General features: G+C 35.3%; 1 protein-coding gene across 4 annotated transcripts in view; it reads left to right on the forward strand.

Annotated features, from left to right (window-relative positions):
* Positions 1-13,170, forward strand: part of SSH2 (slingshot protein phosphatase 2) — a 244,327-nt gene that overhangs the window by 25,440 nt on the left and 205,717 nt on the right. The gene's annotated exons all lie outside the window — the stretch shown is intronic.

Here is a 13,170-nt window from a genome sequence, read left to right on the forward strand (position 1 = left end):
TTTTGATGATGTGTAATTTCTCTGTTTTTTCTTCTGTTGCTCATGCTTTTAATGTCGTTTCTAAGAATCCTTCACCAAACCCCGTGTCATGAGGGTTTACTCCTATGTTTTTTCTAAGAGTTTTTCTCTTACATTTAGTCCTTTGATCTATTTTGAATTACTTTTTGTATATGGTGTGAGCTAAGGATCCAACTTCATTTGCATGTGGCTATCCTTTTGTCTCAGCACCATATGTTTGTTCTTTTAAAAAACTAGACTCATTTTATATAAAAATGTTTTTCATTCTTTTAAGTTAGAAGGATGAAAGTTACCTATGAAAGAATATACATGAATTATTTCAATTTTCTTTCTTTATAGTGACTTTTTCTACTATTTATGGGCTTAAGATTGTTGCTAAGACTACAGAAATATAAACCATCAAAATATTTGGTTTGTAAAAATTACTAGATTTTTATTTTGCATTCATATAGATCTTACCCCAGAGAGTTGTCTAATTTCCAAGTTGTCTCTGCCATGGAACTGAATCTCATATATAAAGCTCCAACTCTTGTTTCTTGGATTTTAGAGGGAAAGGAATACACTAATGTCTGATTCTCTCCAAAGCCCTTCCTAATCATTCTATGGGACCATGAAGACTTCCCACTCTCAAGCTTCATGGAGGTAGGCTTTTTCTTGCTGGTATCTATCAGTTTCTATGGTGGAGTCAAGTGCAATCTATCACAGTTTCCTTCATTAACTTCACATATAGCCTTCACATAATAGCCTATAAAGCTATTATGATTTTGTAAGATTATCCTAATTTTTATGAAAGATAAGGAAGGAAATGTTTTCTTCACATTAAATCATAAAGCTGAAAATACTTTTTTTCCTAAAATTACTATTTAGTAATAGAATCCCCTAACCTCCAGTATAGATGACCATTTATTTTATTATTATTTTTTTAATTTAAATTCCATTAGCCAACATATAGTAGATCACTAGTTTCAGATGTAGTGTTCAATAATTCATCAGTTGCAGAGGTAGGTAGGGTGATGGGCTAACTGGGTGATGGGCATTAAAGAGGGCACGTGATGGGATGAGCACTGGGGGTTATAGACGACCACTTAAAAATAGGTCTTATTCCCTGTGCTATAATGGCCAGAAAGTTTCTTCTCTCCAAAGAGAAAGAAAAAAGAACAATGAACATTTACTGACCGCTTACCCTTTGCCAGGCACTGAGCTCTTTATAGGTATGTTGTCCTTACAACAACCTTCTGAGGATAGGTACTGTTATCACCCATATTTTACAAATGAGGAAATTGAGGCACCCATAAGGGGTAGAACAGGGTCAGAATCCAAGCATTCTGACTTCAGAGCCTTAAAAGCTCATGCCAAAAGATTGGCCTCCCTTATCTTTCTTGTCTTGAATTCCATATCATTTTTGGTGGACCTAGGAAAGAGGATCTAGAAAATACACCTGAAATGCCTTGTATTTGTTTCCTTTTCTACTAAAGCTCAAACTTATTCTCCATTAATCCTCATTAAACAATTCCCTAATGATAATATCCCAAATGTACAAAAGTCTCCATTCGTGTTCCAAGACTTTTTTACATTAGTAAATGTATTTTATGGTTATAGCTTAATTTTATAATATTAATTAATTACTGATCCTGGGTATTAAGTTGTTACTGAAATACTTGATATTATCGAGTAAAACAGGTGGCCTCAAAGTAACACAAATTGCATGATTTAGAAGAAATACATTGGCCTGATAGGAGAACCATTCATTTGGTTTTGCTACCATATAACTCTGTGGCCCTGGCCAGTCTCTTCATCTATCTGGCCCTAGTTTTCTCATCTGAGACATAGAAGTGAATGATTCCCTAAGGTCCTGTTCAGTTTTAGCATTCAGAGATACTATATACTCTTGGTAAAGTGTCTTCGACCCATGGAGTAGAAGTTGAAGGAGTATTATAATTGGGTTTTATTCCTTGGATTTTATGGTAATTATAGGCAGGCATGCAGAATAGGATGAGAGATAATTCTGTTAATTGACCTCTGGATCCATGGAGTAGAAACCCCTTCCCTGCACAGGAAGTGTGAATTACATACTATGTCTTAGAAATGTATTTTTAGATGCTCTTAGTGTTTTATTAAGGATCTGGCCAAAGATTGTTAAAGGCCTAAATATATTCTCTAATGAGTTAGTACATTAGTGACTAAAATTAGAGTTTTTAAAACTTGGTTTTAAAATAATTCTTAAAAACAGAACGTTTTGTACAGTGGTAGGAATAGGAAAAGAAATTTGGGATGAAGGATAATTTACGATCCAGATTAGTTTTGGCCTGGGAAACTGACATTGGCTTCTAGAATATGCTTCCTTGGTTATTTTTCAGTATACAGTAGCCAATAAATCCTTAATAATAATAGTAACTACCACTCTTGCCTATTGTGCATGGGCAGCATTGACAAAAAATCTGTAAGACCTATATAAAACCTATTGAAGGATATAAAAGAAAACCAAAGTAGAGCTTTGTGCATGTTCCTTAAAGAGAAGACTTAATATTGCAAAGATGCTGTTTCTAACCAAATTAATTTATATCTTTTTTAAAATGTAATTTTATTTATTAATTTTTTTTTTTTTAAAGTATGCTGTGTGCCTATCATGGGGCTTGAACTCATGACCCTGAGATCAAGAGTTGCATGCTCTACCTACTGGGCCAGCCAGCTGCCCCTCATTTATATCCAGTGCAGTCCCAGTCAGTATCCCAATAGGCTTTCTCTTGGAACTTCATAAGCTGATTCTAAATTTCATGTGGAAGAGAAAATGCTCAAGAATAGCAAAATACTTTTAAATAAGAGAGTGAGAGAAGATGTACCCTAGCAGATATCAAAATGTATTATAAACTAAAGCAGTATAGATTAATGGAACAGATACAGATCTATGTGTATATTTGGATAGAAATGATGTTTCAAATCAGTGGGGATAGGAAAAACTACAACTGGAGTTGGTAATAAGCTTTTTAAAAGGTAAAAAAAGTAGAGCCCCACATTACCCCAGTCTCAAAAATAAATCCCTAAATATATAAAGTTATTAGAAGAAAGAGGAAAGTATGTTTATGATGTTGAGAAAGGAAAGTTATTAAGTCGCAAAACACAGAAACCCTAAAAAAAAATCAATAAATTTGACTATCAAAATGTAAATTTTAACGTAATAAAAGATAGCACAATTACATTAGAAAAAAGCAATAATTGAGAGGTATTTGAATATATATAGCAGATGCTTTGTATTCATGATATATAAAGAATTCCTACAAGTAATTTAAAAATATATTATAGGAAAAATAAATTCATAGAAGGAATAAAAATAACCAATAAAAATCCATTCAACTTCATTAATAATTAGAGAAATTTTAAAATAAAATTTTCACTCATTGGGTTAGGAAAAATAATGTGAAAACATCTAGTATGATGAGGAAATAGGGAAAGACATTTTGTAAACTGTTTGTGGACATATAAATTGGTACAGGTACTTTGGAGGACAATTTGGCAGTATATGTTGAAATTTAAAATACCTGTACCTCATGACTCAGCAGTCCCCTTTCTTGGTATTTACTCTAGAAAAACTTCCTTACATGTAACACAAGCATCTGCCACAAGAATGATTGTTGTAATGTTGCTGGTAATAGCAAAACAACACAAAACAAAACCAAAAAACCTAAATATCCATTAATAGGGGAATGCTTAAGTAAACTCTGGAACACTATGCAGTGCTTAAGAAGAATAGGATAAGTCTACATGTACTCAGATACGTTGCGTATATAATGAAAAAAAAGGTCCAATCTTGTTCATTCTTTAGACTCTTAAGGCCAGTTGATAAATCCTTGATTATTTCAAATTTGTTATATTCATTTGATGGTAATGATAGTAGGAGAAAGAAACATGGCATATCAAAATGGATTTACTGGAAAAAAGGCAGTGAACTTTTTAAAGGATTCTGGCAAGTGGGCCAAATTGCTTTTAGGAAGGTTGTATTGTTTACATTTCTACCAGTAGTGGCAGTGAGTACACTCCAAACATCATTTTCCAAAAATTAAAAATTATATTCACATTTTAGGAAAAGTTAAGAAAATTGCCGTTGTATAGCTATTCAGGTGACAGGCAAAGCTAGCTATGTATTAAGCTCTGTATGTCCTGGAAGCCACCAGCTATTGAGTTCTATAACCAGAGTTCATCCTATACATCTTAAGAAACCAATTATGTAATCTGTTTCTAAGTGGAGATATTTAATGTTTTTTCTTATTGAAGCCTTTAAAAGTTTGAGTTCCTTTTTCAGTTTTTAGGGAATTTCAAGTTCTAATTTCATCTCCCTGGTGTACTTTCCATAATTATTTTGTTATTAACAAAGATATTGGGAAAATAAGAGCTGTAGATGGTTTACGATTTCCTAATTCCATTTAATATAAAGATTTTATTTCTCTTTTTCATTTAAAAACCATCCTGTTCTTCAGTTGCTGATTGATAATAAACTTATTTTATGTAACTAAGGTTTGGAAAATCTTTAGCACTTCACATATGTGTACATTTGGCAGTGTATTATTTTTTTTTTTAAAGATTTTATTTATTTATTTGAGAGAGAATGAGATACAGAGAGCAAGAGAGGGAAGAGGGCAGAGGGAGAAGCAGACCCCCTGCTGAGCAGGGAGTCTGATGCGGGACTCGATCCCAGGACTCCAGGATCATGACCTGAGCCGAAGGCAGTCGCTTAACCAACTGAGCTACCCAGGCGCCCCTTGGCAGTGTATTATTAAATTCTAGTTTCTAGTCTTAAACTAAAAAGAGTGTTTCGGGCCACCTGGGTGGCTCAGTTGGTTGGGCGTTGCACTCTTTATTTTGGCTCAGGTCATGATGTCAAGGGTCATGAGATGAGGCCCACGTCAAGCTCCGTGCTCGGTTGTGGAGCCCGCTTAAGATTCTCTCTCTCTTCATCTGCCCCTCCTCCCTCTCACTTGTAGTCTATAAATAAATATAAATTTTTAAAATTCAGATTAATAAAGAAAATACTGTGAAGGCTATGCTGAACAGTTCTGCAGGCAGGATTCTTTCTGAGATCCTCTCGTGTAAAAGAAAGAATGCTGGACCCAGAAATGAAAGTCCTAGGTTCGCCATTAACTGGATGGGCAGTCTTGAGCAGATCATTAGAACTCTCTCAACTTCAGTTCCATCATCTGTGTAAGTTGAACTAAATCCATCTGTAATGACCCTTCCAGTTTCTGAGAATTACTTTCTTTTATGTTAAGAAGCTTATAGTCTGGGGGAAAGAAAAAAAAAATGAAGCTTATAGTCTGGTGGCAGCAAACTAATTCACCTGAGTGTATTTTCTATGTCACTATTTCACCTCCCAGGCAGTTGCTGTGTCTTACCTCTGTCACTAGCTTAGTAAGGTTAGGACATAGATTGGAGGAGGCAAAGGTGTGATACCTTGTGGAATTATCTTAGTTTTATTCATTAGATTGGCTAGAGTAACTTTGGCTCATGCAAGACTTATTAAGGAGAAACTAGGAAAGAAAATGTAATGTGTAAAATTATTTTCTGCCTTTTAAAATCCAGGAAAAGAAACTTCTTCTGAGAATATTACTCCTTTGTACATACTAATTACTTCTCACAAAATCCCAGTCAAGAAGGAAGGTGATACTAGCTCCATTTTATGGTTACAAGTGGGAAAGTATCTCAGCATTTATGAATTAAGTGGGCTAAGTTAATAGCAGAATAATGGATTCCAGGATGAAGCCTGGATTCCGTTTAGCCCCTCTACAGTATTCAGCCTGCTGCCTCTACCCAGACAGAATGGACGAGTGCACTCTCCTCACATTTCCATACATATTTTTTTGTGTGTCCAGGCCTGGTTCAAACACCTCTCCTCCACAAAGCGCTCTGTAATCCTTAAGCAGAAAGTAACCTCTGCTTTGTACCTTCTAATTATTTTTTCCTTCTAGTACTAAACTGAAGGCTACATAACAGTGAAATCCACATTCGATTCATCCTTATATACTGTGCAGCAGAGTGTCCTTTTAAACAGGCACTCAGAGGTATGTGATGGCCGGCTAGTCAGGTGGATATTGGACAGATGGATGGATGGATGGATGGATGAATGACTAGTGGGCTTTTTATCCTAGCAACATGTGCATAAGTATATTAATTGTGGCTTTGTACTTGATTTGTATTTTTTTTTATTTGATGCTGAAGAACAATTATTTTGTAACATTAAGTTTTTGAAAACAGTCTTCATTTTTCTACCATTCTATTCTCTAACATCTTTAGGTGTCAAAATTTAGAATATCCAACATTATATTTATGCATTGCTTTCACCAGCTTTATTTTCATGGTCCTTGGTTGGGACTTGGAAACAATGCATCTTGTTTTGATAACTTTCTGATGGGCCAGAGGTCTCAAATGAATGTCACATGCTGTTGGAGCAGATCTAACAAAGAAAATGACACAGTTGATCCTCTTTGTTTCAAGTAGTGTCTCTCTCTCTCTCCTTCTCCCTCTTTCTCTCTCTCTCATTAGGTTTCGTTTAATTCTGGAAGTATTTGTTAGCTTTAAGGACAAGTTATAATTTCCTTTCTAATATCCATTTAATCACAATAGCACATAGTACTTGATTAATATTGACATAAATGAACAGTGGAAAGCATTGTAACAAAGTGGGAACAGCATGCACTTCTCAGAAAAACCTATTTTGAATATTGATTCTCTTATACTTATCTTGGGTAAATTACATGAATCCTGTACCCTTATTTATAATATGGAAATGATAATAATTATGAATTTTTAATACTCTTAGTTTTAAATATTCATCAATGTACATTCTGATTTTTTTTTTGTTTGGAAAGCATAGTCATCATATTTTATTTCTTAGACTTTTTCACCTTGGAATTTTAAAACTGATACTCCTGAAAAAAAAACAACAACAGATACTCCACACGTTTTTAAAAATAAAATGTGTAGACATGAAGTTTAGTGGACATTCATGTAATTTAGCCACCACTTTGTACAATTTGTATAATTATGCAAAATAACACCAAATGCTGTACTTAAGATTTCCTATGATTGACATCAGAAAATCAGCCAGTCAAACTTTTTCAACTGTTCACTTGCTGCTTTGAGCTTATTTTTCTGCCTAATCATAATTTATGTAGCTCAGATCATTGAGATCATGAGTATCCTCACCTTTAATTTGTTTACTAGTTACAATCATAGTAGATACTAGTTATAATCATGCAATATACTTAGTAGTGTATGGCTAGATTTTATCTCATCTTTTTTTGCATATGCCTTCTCTGATACTTATGATTAGTAATTCATTTAATATGTAGTATCTACTATAGTAGAAAATCTGGAAGAAATTTGAATGCTGAGTAAGGTAGTATGATGTATTGCAGCCCTGATTTTTTTGATCTGCTCCTTGTTTCCATATATTTTTCCAGTTGCTTTTTAAAAATCTTTACTTGTTTGTTTGTTCTAAAAATGTGTATTGAGCATCTCCTATATGTCACAAACTGTGCTAGGGCAATAAATATGTATTGGTGAATAAAGCAGACATAGTTCCTTCTCTCATGAAGCTTATTCTACATAGTAGTGAAGATAAAATTAAGCATGTACACAAATTTATAATTACAAACTGGTAATTCTATGACTGAAACAAATAAGAAGTAGTGTTTAGATTGGAGCTTAGGAAAGACTTCCCTGAAGAAGTCAAACTTAGTGAGGTTGAAGAATGAGTAGGAGCTAGCCACAGGAAAACAAGGAAGAGAGTGGTCTAAACAAAGAGAATGGCATGTTCAAAGGTTCTGAGGTAGAGGAAGTTTGACATGTTTGAGAATCAGGAAGGCCAGTATGGCTGGATCAACATACAGCCGGGCAGAATGAGGAAATTAGAGAAGTACACCAGGGTCAGATTATGTGAGGCTTTATAGAACTTAGAAGTTGGATTTTATTTTATTTTTCCCAAGAGATACAGAGAAACCACTGAAAGGTTTTCAACAGGGTGGGACCATATTTCTGCTTTCAAAAGATGGCTTTGGTTCCTGTAGAGAGAACAGATTGTAAGAGATAGGGTAGAAACAGGCTGTCAGTAGGGAGGCCATGGCGGGTGAGACAAGAAGTGGATAGATTTGAGATAGAACCTGTAGAGCTTCCTGATAGGTTGGATAGAGATTGAGGCAAAGGAATATGTCAAACATGACTCCCAACTTTCTTTCTTTTTAAGATATATTTATTTATTTGAGAGAGAGCGAGCGCGCAAGAGTGGGAGGGGCAGAGGAAGAGAAAAGCTCAAGTGGACTCTGCACTAAGCTTGGAGCCAGACATGGGGCCTGATCTCACCACCCTGAGATCAGGCCTAAGCTGAAACCAAGAGTGCTTTAACTGACTGCACCACCCAGGCGCCCCTCCAACTTTCTGATTATAGCAGCTGAGGTGTATGTTTGCACCATTATCTAAGATAAGGAATTCTAGGCCAGGGCAGATTTGGAGGAGGGAGTGGGTGTTGGATTGCGGAGTCTACAGATGACGGTGAGACCCCCAGCAGAGATGACAAATAGTTGAATATATGAGTCTGGACCTTAGAGGAGAGGTTTGGAGCTAGGAATATACATTTGGGAATCATTAGTGAACAGCTGATATTTAAAGTCCTGTGACTAATGAGATCACTTGGCGGGGGAGAGTTTTAGAGAAAGAAAAGAAAGTTCAAAACCAATTCCTTTATCTTTTGAGAGGCTGCAACATTCTAGTTAACTTCATTTTCTGGCCCACTTACATGTTATCTGACAATGAGAATTCTGCATCTCTTTGTTCTCTTTTCACAACTCATAAAGCCAATAAATAAAACAAACCCAATGATTTGGGTTTTTTTTTAGTTAAAAGTGTTAATCTGAAAAATTCCTTTTAATTAAATATCTTTCTTAGGTATACTCATAAACTTTTCTGGAAAGCAGCCATTATTTTGAACATTTCTCTTTAGAGGGAGTATAGATGTGGAAAGTGGAAGAAACTGGGCCAAATATGAAATCTCTGGAGAACTTTTCCTAGAAGCTTGTTTATAAATCAGTCCATTTGTGTTCTTGTCAGTAACCTCTTATAAAACCAGAACGTAAAGGGGATGGGGTAGGGAGAACCTTCCCTTGAATTGGACTTTCCAACTATTTAAAATTTGCTCTATTCAAGTCACATGTCTTATATTAACAGTAGAAGCTGATGTTTTTGGTAGGTAATGATGAAAAAGCCCAACTTTTCTTCTGGATATGTGACCTTGGCTCTTCTTTCTTTCTTTAAATATATTTCTTATCTCTATGTATTTGTTCCACATGTTTCTTTAGAGGTTTTTGAGCCTGTTATACATTTTAAACGGTTTATTTAAAAAATCATGTTAAAAGCCATCCTACTCAATTTCATGTCTCTTGGGTTTTTTTGTTTTGTTTTGTTTTTTTTAGGTAACCCATTATTAAGTATGGATATTTTGTTTTGCTTACATGTTGGCTTGCTTGCTTGGTTTTTTTTTTTTTTTGACCCTGTAGCTCTGAAACTCACCAAAATTATTTAAATTCTTCTTTCAAACATGAAGTATTTGAGAGACTTATTACTTGCACTTTACTATGCCAAAAAAAATACCTTTTAGGCCACCAAGAATTTTCACATGCCACTGGAAGCCCGCCTGTGCTCCATATCACTAGAGAACACTAGCCCACCCCCCCTTCTTTAGTTGTTCCTGTACCCACCTAACCTTATGTAAATATCATTAAGTGTTTTGGGGTGGGAAGGAGATTTGGCCTTTATTTTTCCATGTAGGATCTAGGCATAGGCATACACACTGATTTTTATTGTTGCTATTGTATTGTTTATTGGATGGGAGCCAAGACTTTGTGCTAATGTTGTACTGTGTGGGTACTAATAGTCACCAATTCTAATTGTGAGATGTTAAAACAAACTTAAAGATGTAACTCTCAGTTTTCGAGAATCAGAGCTGAAATTAGTCTAAAACCATCATTCACATAATTAAAAAGAAATAATTTTATCCTTCCGTACTTTAAAAATCAAAAGCAAGTGTATCTAATAGACCATTGCTTTCCATCACTGTTTTTCTGTTTTAAAAAAATGATTTAGGGCGCCTGGGTGGCTCAGTTGGTTAAGCGACTGCCTTCGGCTCAGGTCATGATCCTGGAGTCCCAGGATCGAGTCCCGCATCGGGCTCCCTGTTCGACAGGGGGTCTGCTTCTCCCTCTGCCCTCTTCCCTCTCGTGCTCTCTGTCTCTCATTCTCTCTCTCTCAAATAAATAAATAAAATCTTTAAAAAAAAATGATTTAGACTTATTAAAGGATTTGGCTGCAATAGGACTCTCCCTGTGTTTTACTAAGATATTCATTTTAGTGTGCTATAATTCAGCTATTTACCTGTTAGACATTTGGGTTTCATTATATATAATTCTGTAGGGAATATTTTGTACGTAAATCTTTATATACATCTCTGATTGTCTCTTTACAATGAATTCTGGAATTTACTGAGTTCAGGATAATGAGCATTTTCAAGGTTTTGGATACAATGTCCTATTACTTTTCAGAAAAATTTTACCGTTTTACACTCCCAGCCATTGGTGTGCAAGTTCCTCTTTTTCTTTTCTTTAATAGTTTTGGAAACATTTATAGCCTCTTATCTTTGCCAGTCTGAAGGATGAAAATTGTATCCTTTTCTATTTTGCATTTTTTTAACTAATGGAGTAGGACATGTTTATTTTCTGATTTCTTTTTTAAAAATCAAATGAATCAGAACGCACTAGTGTAAATAGAATAGTATATCTTTATTCCACACTGGCGTGAAAAAAATTTTCTTACAAATGGCTGCAAGAGAGTATATTTTCAAATCTTACTATCTTGAGAGAATAGATGTAAACTTTCAATTCTGCTAGAATATCTCAAGCTCTAACCAGTGTTCAGTAGAACATTAACATTCTGAATCCAGTATTCCAATACATAAATTTGCCAGTTCTCTGAAAACACTGGAACACAAATGGAAAACTCACTAGCCCTACTTCAGTGACTTGCTTATGATCCACCAATGGGCAAAATGCAGGCAAGACTGCCAGCGGCTCTGCATCTGCAAACATTTGTGCAGAACTAATTTTAATAGCAGATGTTGGGAATATTTAAAAAAAAAAAAAAAGGCAGCTCCCCTCTGAGAAAGTCAGACCTATCCCGTGACTTCTCAGATGCCCTATAACCCTGTTAGCCAGAGTTTCATTCCTAAAATTCCATATTTTGCTTCCCTTCTTTCTCATGTGAGAAGTTTTAGAAATGCTGAAGGGAATCTCACAACTTCAGAAAGTCTTGATACTGCTTTAGTTGGCCCTCTATTTTGTTGTCATGTTTAGAAGCCTGTATGTAATTAGGGTTTACCCATGGAAGATTCTGATTTGACCTTTGGGGATGCCCAGACTTCATTTATATTATATCTATTATAAGAAACCCTAGTTCTTCATTTTGTGTTGAGATAAAAGTTACAGGTAATGAAGAGAAACTTTCAGGGATAACTATTATTTTTATCAAATGGACAATGGTAATTCCAGTAGGAATTTGCTGAATCAGTGTCTGAACGATGGCACATACAGATTTTGGGGTTATGATATCACTATTCCATGTCATTAAAGGAGCTCACACAGGCCCAGATGGGTGCCTCTGTGACATATGTCAGAATCCTCACTCAGATGTGTCAGCATTTAATCAAATCTTTTTTTTTTCTGGGGTTTACTTATGCTGAAAGGCTAAGTAAATTCTTTCATTGTTATTATTTGATTTTTAAGTTTTTTAAATTTTAATTTCTTAAACTAGATTGTACATTCATAAGATTCAAAATTCAAAAAGTTGTAAAGGGCACACAGTGAAAAAGTCTTCCTCCTTCTGTTTCCCAGCCATCCGATTCTCCTTTTCACATACAACTAATTAACTAATGCTGTTAGTTTTCTGTGACTCTTTCCAGACATACTCTATGCATAGATAAGCAGTGTGTGTGTGTGTGTGTGTGTGTGTGTTGTGTGTGCCTTTCCCCTCTTTTACACTAATGGTACCACATTATACATAATAGTTTTGCTTTTTTCCACTTAGTCTAACTTAGAAATATTCCATATTAATACATAAAAACCTCCCTTGTTTTTATTCTTCCTAGATAGGATTTCATTGCATAGATGTGCCATGATTAATTAACCAGTGTCTAAGCTTTTGTTATTAGAATAAATGCTGCAATAAATAAGAAAAAGGTCATTTCACATAATTACAGTAAATTTCTAGAAACATAGTTGCTGGGCCAAAGGGAAAGTATAGTTTTAAGTAAACATAAAGCTTGGATGTGACCCAAGGGTTCACTCTTAAAAACCAAACCTGAAAAGAAATAGAGATCATATAGTTAGCTGACCAGAGATGACTTTAAAATATTTTTCTTTACGTAAGTAAAAATGGCAGTGAAAATGCTAAATGATTATTTTCAGTAATGATTACTTTTCAGTGATGGGCAGTAACTTTAATTCAGCATTTTAAATTATTTCTTTATTGCCATTGATAGTTCAAGGCAATTACAGAATTCTAAGGAGTTCGTTTATTCAACTTGCTACCGTCCTAAATACTGCTCTGCACTTTTTAAAACATTAATGTTTGGCATTTTTTTTTAATTAATTTTTTTTTTAAAGATTTTATTTATTTGGGGCGCCTGCGTGGCTCAGGCGTTAAGCGTCTGCCTTCAGCTCAGGTCATGATCCCAGGGTCCTGGGATCAAGCCCCGCGTCGGGTTCTTTGCTCAGCGGGAAGCCTGCTTCTCCCTCTCCCAGTCCCCCTGTTTGTGTTCCCTCTCTCGCTGTGTCTCTCTCTGTCAAATAAATTAAAATCTTAAAAAAATAAATAAATAAGATTTTATTTATTTATTTGAAAGAGAGAATGAGAGACAGAGACCACGAGAGGGAGGAGGGTCAGAGGGAGAAGCAGACTCCCCGCTGAGCAGGGAGCTGGATGCGGGACTCGATCCCGGGACTCCAGGATCATGACCTGAGCCGAAGGCAGTCGCTTAACCGACTGAGCCACCCAGGCGCCCAATGTTTGGCATTTTAAATAGCATCATGATTTTAAACTCATTCACAATGCACCAGGTTT

This window comes from Mirounga angustirostris, unplaced genomic scaffold, assembly GCF_029215605.1.
Source record: "Mirounga angustirostris isolate CCGP_5_RB_7025 unplaced genomic scaffold, mMirAng1.0.hap1 SCAF_17, whole genome shotgun sequence".
NCBI lineage: Eukaryota > Metazoa > Chordata > Mammalia > Carnivora > Phocidae > Mirounga > Mirounga angustirostris.